This window comes from Macrobrachium rosenbergii, chromosome 24 (genome assembly GCF_040412425.1).
Source record: "Macrobrachium rosenbergii isolate ZJJX-2024 chromosome 24, ASM4041242v1, whole genome shotgun sequence".
Lineage (NCBI taxonomy): Eukaryota > Metazoa > Arthropoda > Malacostraca > Decapoda > Palaemonidae > Macrobrachium > Macrobrachium rosenbergii.
Window position 1 is genome coordinate 5,339,637 of NC_089764.1, and position 7,500 is coordinate 5,347,136.

Sequence of the window (7,500 nt, forward strand, 5' to 3'; positions counted from 1 at the left end):
GATGAGATCTTAAACTAAGTACCTCTTCAAGAAAGTTGACGAGACGTGGCCTTCCATTGGGACAATGGCCCTAAAATCATTAACAGTTTCAAGTATAATGAGGTACACTGGCGAGGTACTCAAGATGTTGCAGGTTGTTCGACAATGACAATGGAATCACTCTCGTCGAAGTAAAAGGCCAGTCAATTTTTCTAGCCCAGGCAGTTTACCTGCTGCCCGAAAGGGGCGCATCTTCGTCCACTTCGTCTTTTTATCGACCAAATCTCTTGTCCTACTAACATACTGCCTCTGATACATTTCTTCCGTCACTGTAATACTATGATACTTTTTGTCCTCTTTGGCCTCAGAAAGAAGAGTCTTCTTCTTTTCTTGATAATCAAGAAGTTAAAGTTTTATATTTACTTAAATACCGAAAGGTATGGTCGTCTGTTTAATGAGTATGTTCTTAGCTTCGTTCTCACTAACGAATCGTCATTCAATTAAAAAATTACCTTTAAAGATCTCAAGAGTTTTCGACGTCATATCCCTTTAAATACTGAAAGGTATTTGAGTCTGTTGGCTGATTATGTACGTAGCTTTCTTTTTTTTATTACTGAAAACTCACATTCGTTTGAAAGGACTAACTTTAAAGGTGAAGAGACTTTTTTTCAGTGGTAAAATGGTATTTCATTATTTGCAGAGGGTTTTTACGCATATCTGAAGATTGTCAAAACATTTTAACGTTCAGACATCTATTGATAAAACAGTTTGATGCGGAAGTTATAATAATGAAAATATCCACAATTGATGCACTTGGCAGCAAAAGAAAGCAACGCGAGAAAAACATTAAAGTTTTGCAAACTTTAAACAGCAAGAACGCCGTTATCTTACACGCTAGAAAGCTAATCTTTTTTAAAAAGAAAGCCTAACAAAAGCTTCGTTATATACACTAAAAAAGATATCGGTGTGACGCCATAACAGTTTCTATATATAACTGTTTTGTAAAAAAAATTTTTGAGAATCAAAGTACTGCAAAATATTGCTGATTTTGTCATTATTTACGTTAAGAAGTTATTATTGCAAATGAAAGAAATAACTTGAATCAATGAAAAACTAATCCTAATGAAGTTAAAACATGTGTCGAAATTTTTTATTCCTCTGTGTTCAAGAAAAACGTACACACAGAATGAACAAATACACGCAATTATATTTAAGACAGATTACAGGTGTAATTGTTTTGCAGTTCTCTTTTTCTCACTCACACGCACATACACAAGAGCCAGAGTTGCTGATTCCTCTTATTGCCACATTTACCTACACATACTGACTGCCCTGGATATTTGGTGATTTTGATAAGTGGCATCTTAAAAATGAGGTATTGCATAAATTATGATTCGAGAATATTTTCTTCATTATCAGTTTCCTGTAAAAGAAAACTATTGTGCCGGCTTTGTGTTTCCGTCCGCACTTTGTTCTGTGCGCACTTTTCTGTCCGCCCTTTGATCTTAAAAACTACCGAGCTTAGAGGGCTGCAAATAGGTGTGTTGATCATCCACCCTCCAATCACCAAACATACGAAATTGCAGCCCTCTAGCCTCAATAGTTTTTATTTTATGAAGGGTTAAAGTTAGCCATGATCGTGCATCTGGCAACGATATAGGGGAGGCCACCACCGGGCCGTGGTTAAAGTTTCATGGGTCGCGGCTCATACAGCATTATACCGAGACCACCGAAAGAGAGATCTGTTCTCGTTCGGGGGTGGTGGGAGGCGATTATACGCTGTAGTGGCTGTACAGAAAACTCGAACGAGCCAAAGAAACTTCGGCGCATTTTCTACTTGTTATATCTAGTGACGAAATCATTAATATTTTTCTAACAAAAAACGTTATTTAATCAAATAGCATGAAAAAATTATAAAAAAAAAATGGAGGATCCCTTGAAATATCGAACATTTTTCAAGCACTTCAAATAGCAACCTATAAACCTGGAGGAATTCCAAACACTTATTTTCTCCAGGAAGGCTTTTTTTTTTCATGTCATCAACTGTCAACGAAGATATCCACTACTGTTGCTGCCTACATAATAAAATCGTGCCTTTTATTAATAACTTTCAACTCTTAAGCCTTGATTTTTTACAATTACAACTCTTCTTTGTGTGCTCGTCCATTTTCACAAAATCTTAAATTTATAATGGAGAATTCTAAATGAACTTGAAATAGAAAATGCTCTTTAAGTAGACCTACTAATTATCCAGTTGCTTGGAAATAGCCAGTTTTGGTTTTAAGTGGTGTAAGAGGAGTTGTCGACTGAAAGGATTCTGGGTAGATTCCCTGACTTCATTCAGAGAGTTTTGTAACTTGTCCAACTTCTCGGGGAAGTTATACCCTCATTCACCTCCAGCTTACATGATTTACGAAGGATGATAACATGAGATTAAGCTTTCTTTGCGCCCGAATCGGATTGGCGCCATATTTAACTTACTCTCTGTTATAATTCTTGATTCTTAATAACATTGACCTCAAAGTGTCAGGGATCGATGGAGGAAGTGACAAGGCCTACAGTCGGAGAAGAAATGATGTTGTCGCTCTTTCTGAAGGGAGACCGCGATGCGTCAGTCTCTGGAGGCGAACTGTAGACTACTGGTATATTAATGGCTCATGGGCTCGATTTGCCCTCAAACGATATATATGACGATTCCCCGTTTTTGTTAAAGTTTTTTTTTTTTTATTTGTATAGGACTTTAATAAGAAACTTTTTTGTAATAATGACTTAAAGTCTAAATATATAAATATAGGCTAATTGAAAACATTCTTGCTTATAATTAATAGATAGGTGGGGTCATGTTATTTTTCGTTTAGCATGTGCGATTGAATTATTATTATTATTATTATTATTATTATTATTATTATTATTATTATTATTATTATTATTATTATTAGAACTTGCCCTGATAAAGAAAATTAGAATAAAACTAATTTTCATTACCTTTCTCTCTCTGACTAAACGAAAACTTCATTTCCCATTTCTACCAAAGCCTGAGAGCTAAATTCACAATATCGACAACTGGAACCATTAATACTTTATACCCAGAAATTTACAACTTCTAAAGTGGACATTTCTGGTAATACGTGTACGAAAGAGCAATTTCAGATGTGCCAAATGAAAAAGAATGTTTGTGATAGACTCCTGAAAGGAACATAATATAAAATTGAACAATGCCAATGCCAAATGTTAGCACTCAAACTTATAATAAGCTACTCAGCATCGCAATTTTATTTCAATAATCCGGAATATGAAATGAATATGAAACACGAAATAAATGAAAATATAATTAGATGCTTTTTCCAAATGCCTGAATAAGTGAAAGTTCCAAAAATAAGAAAATTATATCTCCTATACTTTTGGAATTTCAACTTGTGCCCTATTCTAAATTCCTTCAAGAAAAATTCTTCCTTCAATGATCCTAAATATGAAATGAATTCGACTAAAAGTTCGTAAAATAAGGAACTAACTAATATCGCAAATGTGTTTTATAAGAAAACCTTGTTATGCTCTATTTAAAATTACTTCAAGAATCAATGAACAACCACTACCAAGCATGGCAAAGTAAAGGCAAACAAATGAAAATTTATGGCTAAATTCTGTATATTTGTAAATTCATGATTTATTATATTTCATATGACGTGTATGTACTAAAGGTTTTAAAAAAGAGAAATCATAATATGTATATTAAGCTTATTGCGAGTTAGTTTGTTGACTTTTAACCTCCACGTAACGGTGGAAGAATAAGGTCAGGACATAACATAATGAAAATATACATTCTTAAATAATATGTATTTTGACGTATGGGAAACAAAACGAATGAATGTATCCTTTTCCCTCTTTGCCTAAAGTATTGGCTAAGTGTTTATAAACATAATTCTCTTCGAAGAGGTCTACATGGCATGCTGTTTATCCGGTCATAACGCTGCATTGCCTTTCGAGCAGAACTGTGCCACTCTTCATTATCATAGTTGATTGGAGTCCCTCGATTTGGAAAAGATTTATTATTGCGATCCATTAACTTGTTATATATGTTGTTTATTTATTAGCTAGAAGTAATTACAGTGAATTAAACGAGCTTCATAAATCCAATGAATTGCCGTGACAGTTGTCTTTCCTACCTGGATGAAATTACGTCCTAATTAATCGATGAAACATATAGATAGATTTCCTATGACGTCACAGCATACGGGCACCTGATAAGCCACCGCCATGTTTTAGGTCAAGCATTGTAAACAAAGGAAATATCAAATTTCGTTATTCTAAGGAATTCTGAGCCATATCACGAAAAATGGCAAGCAAGAACAATTCGCAAAAAACAGAATATTGATTACATTGAGCATCTGGAGCCTGCAGTGCGTGAAAGATATACAAATAAACTGAAACTTGTAAATAACAAAGACCGGTACAAGTTGACATCTGAATAATGAAGTTCTGATGTGCAGTTACGTATCCAGGTATCATGAACTATTTGGTTAATGATGTAAGCCACTACATTGACCAGCTCAAGGCAGCGTCTCTGGGCCTCATCATGGAGGATCTTAAACAGATTGTTGAAAATGGATTCTGCATTGTCACTTTCCTGTAAACATGCAGTAAATATCAATGTGACACTGCACCTGTATGGCGGACTTGGAGAGGTGTATAGTATGTTGCTGCAATTCACTATCCACTGCAAGTTTTAAAGATTTGACCAAAATAACTTCATAGTGGCTCTAGCTTAAATCATCTATCATTTAACAGAGAACACAGTGGCTGTTAATGAATTACTTTGTGAAATATTTATGTCCTATGCTTCTTTAATTATTCTCCATTATCACTGGTTAAACTAACAGTTAATAACACTCAACACCAATGAAGTGATCTGAGCATATTTTCGTATGTCTTGACGGCTGAAAATTAGCCCTGTTTGACTTGGATGTCCACAGTGCTCTCCTTCTTTCACTAACCTCTTGAATTTTATCTCCTTGGTTTTTCACAACAGCAGGGACTGAGTAATACGATTTACTGTCTCTGTTTAACCTATTGTGGCACCCAAACACAGAGCAAGTCTTCACCATATTTAAGGGATTAATATGTACAATATCATTGCAAATTTCCGAAAAATCGTTCTTATCTTGAATGCGTGTGTCGCTTTTGCTCAACACAGTTGACCTAAAACATGGCCGACTTCCGCATCACATCCAGGCCTCATTCTGGATCAAAAACTACTTATACATATAAATGACAATGCGGTATTAAGAGGGAGTACGAACGAGAGAAAAGGATTAAAGGTGTAATGCAATCATTTCTTGCATTCCCTTCTCATCACCTCATTCCTCATTTGGCCCAAATTTAGTTTGAATTCGTTCAGTCATGGCAATGTTTTATCAGTCATATTTAAAATGCGTTTTAATAATGCAATATGATATTTTTCTTCATAATTTTTGCTATGCTATTTCTATTCATGCTTTTTTTCTCTATTGCCTATTATTACCCTAGAAAAAATTTTCTAGCTTTTAGATTACCACCATGGAAATATTATCTAAAATATTTTCTCCCTGGTCCATATTTCTGAGATATGGATGAAAAGGTGCAGCTTTTACCAAGATAAAAATGCACTAGGCATGCAAATTCAATGAGGCATCACGTGTTGCAGAAGTGTACGATTGCGTTAGACATTCACGATAAGAGAATCTCAGTGTGAATGAAATGAGACTGTTTAATGAAGGACATTTTTCGCTTCAAAAGGATTGCATTCTTCTCTTGTTATGGACGATTTGAAAGAGTGTCGTTTTTTCATCTTTAACCGCGAAACAAACTTGTAATTCAAAGTGATGGGAAAATGGTGTCTTGCCCTACGAAAGGATGTGCCTCTTAACTCATAAACATTCACAATTAAACTACGCGTGTAAAGGCATTTAAAGAAAATGCTAAACAATTGTTACTGAAAATTACCTAAGTCAAACAAAAGCAAAACTGCAAAGTGATACTCAGTGAATATAAAACTATGCTTAAGATAATACAGATCTACGAGGTGTCTGAGAGAATTTCGGTCCTCATTCAAGCATCCTGCAACCTCAGAGTACTAAGTTAAGTATATCTTAGTTTAACCAGACCATTGAGCTGATTAACAGCTCCCCTAGGGCTAGCCCGAAGGATTAGATTTATTTTACGTGGCTAAGAACCAACTGGTTACCCAGCAACGGGACCTACAGCTTATTGTAGAATCCGAACCACATTATGACGAGAAATGAATTTCTATCACCAGAAATAAATTCCTCTAATTCTTCATTGGCCGGTCGGAGAGTCGAACGCTGGAGCCAACAACATGCTAGCCGAGAGCTCTACCCACCCTTCCAATGAAGAACTACCTCAGAGTACTGACGGTTAGCCTCAACTCCCTCTTGATATCCTCTAACATGGGGAATTCAGTATGAGACCTTTTCGTCCTTAACTCTATTACACAATTGTCATATTATTCAAGCTTTTCGGGTGCTGTTTTACATAAGCATGTTTTTTTTTTTTATATTATTATATGTGAAGGATACGTTTGTATTAAACACTTTTTAAAAAGGGTTTTACTTCTTCAAATCCAATAAAATGTGGCAAACAAAAGGTGTTTGAGGACACTTCTTTTTTCTTTCCAATTTTCCATAAAAGGTCTTAATAGCGTTATTGTAACAAATATCCATAACATGGGTTGAATAGCATTGATATCTTCCTATTTTTCTGATGTTTCCTGAGTAATGGTGTACATATGTCAAATTATTTGTCTTTTTCCTATAAATAATAAATTTACAATTAAAAACTTTCCTTTTAATATAAACGTCCAAAAAAAAAAGCTAATCAATCATCTTTCTTCAACTCAAGTGTAAATTTAATAGAGAAGGAACATCGTCATTTAGTTGAGCCAATATATTTATTTGTCAAATCTTTGGGTATGTGTCTAAAATATCATCAACATAACAATTTACCATGTTACAGGAAAAATGGAAAATCTTGGGGATGTACTGGCGTTCAGAAAATTCCATATATAACTTTGAAAGAACAGGCGAAAGTGGTTTCCCATTGCCATACCAAAATTTTGTTTAAAATATCCCCCTTTGAAAATGGATCTACAATCACATATGCACAATCTTATTAATTCTATGACCTGGCTAATTGTTGGTGGTAAATCAAGTTATATCCAGGAACGACATTTTAGGAAGCTTAAGACACTGGGTGTTGTTGTCCCAAAATTCCGTAACAACCAAACTCAGTTTTTAACCTATCACGATGTGTTCTTTCTAAAAGAAAGAGTTCTTTTTATCTCTGGGTTTAGATTTCATCTGTAGACCTAGCCTAATTATAAATAGTAAATTTTCTTACCTCTGGAATCTATTTTCATAGAATAAGATCCTTCAACCTTTGGAAGACCTGCAAAAACGTCTCTTTGAATTATCACTAAAACACATTACCCATAGAATTCGAGCTCGTTGGGCACCATTCTTTAGAAAA